The 2,493-nt window shown below is 39.9% G+C and overlaps 1 pseudogene; it reads left to right on the forward strand.

Annotated features, from left to right (window-relative positions):
* The first annotated feature begins 1,157 nt into the window (after positions 1 to 1,157).
* On the forward strand, positions 1,158 to 2,204 carry LOC105873080 (ATP synthase F(1) complex subunit gamma, mitochondrial pseudogene; annotated as a pseudogene).
* Positions 2,205 to 2,493: the final 289 nt, after the last annotated feature.

The following is a 2,493-nucleotide window of genomic DNA, read 5'->3' on the forward strand; positions in this document are numbered from 1 at the left end:
TGGCTTTCCTTTTTTGAAGAAGTTTCATCCTGGGGCTTAATTTTGCTGACAGCATGCTGTTCCCTAACAAGAAAAACAAAGTGGCTCCATATTAAAAACCAGGTATGAATGTACACACACACAAAATATTGTCCCTGGCATTGCAAAGTCCTGTTCATAAGTCTCCTTGGGTATCTTTAATCAATTCACATGAAAGCTACCTATCCAATGACTGCATTGATAATGTATTTAAATTCATATTCAGTTCTGGCATTTCGAACCCAGTAAGTGAATAGTCACTTGTCTACTTGCTGCTTTGAGATTTGGGTTCCATTGTCTATCTTTTCTTTCATTCTTTTAACTTCACACTCAGGCCTATTGGCCTTGCTAAAAGGACTCAGAAAGGGAGAGGCAGATTGAACCAAGAAAAATAGACCAAGCCACAATAAATCCCTCAACCAAAACAAACAAACTAACAACAAAAACAACAAAAATCCCCAGCAACTCCACAGTGCTGAGATGATCTCTGTCTGACAGCGATATTAATATATTGTTTATATTTATCCCTCCCTGCTGATGCTATCATTTGCCATTCTGAATTTTCCACTGACAGCAGTATTTCTGCTGGTCTTACTTACAGCAATGTTGGCTACTAAAACACAGTTCAGGCTCACACTCATATCAATCATCAGTGAGCCAAGAGCAAGAGACCTGCCAAGAGCAGGGGATTTAGGGTACAGGCCCTAGCCACGGTTGAGCTGCTGAAGTAGAGAGTAAAAAAGCAGCAGTATGACTACCTAGAAATAGAACACAGTGATGATTTGAGCTTATTTATATTGCAGATGGGCCTGTTGTGCACATCAACTCACAAATTCACTGTATCCTCTGAAATCTATTCTTTGGGGTGGGGGTTGCCTCTTACCCAGCAATGTTGTTCTAGCCATGTGTATCTGGTGAACCACTGAGATGTAAATCTCCCATGCTCCCAATAATAGCTTTTGATGTTTTGGTTATGCTAAATCATGTCATGCTGAAATCAGAATGGTTTGTGGTTGACCTTTTACATTTCCTGTTCCTCCAAACTACTTCTCTCTTTGAGAGTTTTTTCCTACCAGGGAATGTCAATCTAGGGTAACCATTACTCTAATATGATCAACAAGATACAAAGAACCGGAGCGACCTTCAGCGCGGTTGGGTCCAAGTTTGAAATATGGCAACTTTGAAAGATATTACCAGGCGACTGAAGTCCATCAAAAACATCCAGAAAATTACCAAGTCTATGAAAATGGTAGCAGCAGCAAAATATGCCCGAGCTGAGAGGGATCTGAAACCAGCTCGAGTGTATGGAACAGGATCTTTGGCTCTTTACGAAAAAGCTGATATTAAGGTGCCTGAAGATAAGAAGAAGCACCTCATCATTGGTGTGTCCTCAGATAGAGGGCTTTGTGGTGCCATCCATTCCTCAGTTGCCAAGCAGATGAAAACTGAGGTGGCTTCGCTCACAGCAGCCGGGAAAGAAGTTATGATTGTTGGAATTGGTGAAAAAATCAGGGGCATACTTTATAGGACTCATTCTGACCAGTTTCTGGTGGCGTTCAAAGAAGTGGGCAGAAAGCCCCCTACTTTTGGAGATGCGTCAGCCATTGCCCTTGAGTTACTAAATTCTGGATATGAGTTTGATGAAGGCTCTATCATCTTTAATCGTTTCAGGTCTGTCATCTCCTATAAGACAGAAGAAAAACCCATCTTCTCTCTGAATACCATTGCAAGTGCTGAGAGTATGAGTATCTACGATGATATTGATTCTGATGTGCTGCAAAATTACCAAGAATACAATCTGGCTAACATAATCTACTACTCTTTGAAGGAGTCTACCACCAGTGAGCAGAGTGCTAGGATGACAGCCATGGACAACGCCAGCAAGAACGCTTCTGATATGATTGATAAGTTGACTTTGACATTCAACCGCACCCGCCAAGCTGTCATCACGAAAGAGTTGATTGAAATTATCTCTGGTGCTGCAGCTCTGGATTAATGAAAATCAAGTTCCATCCTCAGATAAGAGGTAAAGAAGGAAAATTCAGCCAGCTGATTTGTTTTTAACTTACTGCTGTTTTGTCAGAAGAAGTTGTTGCTCCACTGTTTGAATGAAGACAGCAAGATATTTGTAAATTATCTTACAATAAACAACTTAAAATAAGAAAAAAAAAAAAAGATACAAAGAACCCAGCATATCTAGACACTAGCATGGCAGATAGAAAATATGTTATCCTCTTTGTTGCCTAGTCATTTATAAAATATTTGACATGATAAGATCTATGCTCTCTAAACAATTAAGTATGAGATAGAACTTTTTTTTACAAGGACTCAAGAAAGCAAAAATTCTCCATATGCTTTCAGAGACTAAGAACTTCTCTATTTCAAAAGCCAACAGTGGTGACTTTCTCAGAATTAGCCTACCAATTATGCTGAGAGATCTGCAAGGCCCTGATTTCCCAAAGATAGTTGTCTTAC

This window comes from Microcebus murinus, chromosome X (genome assembly GCF_040939455.1).
Source record: "Microcebus murinus isolate Inina chromosome X, M.murinus_Inina_mat1.0, whole genome shotgun sequence".
NCBI classification, from domain to species: domain Eukaryota; kingdom Metazoa; phylum Chordata; class Mammalia; order Primates; family Cheirogaleidae; genus Microcebus; species Microcebus murinus.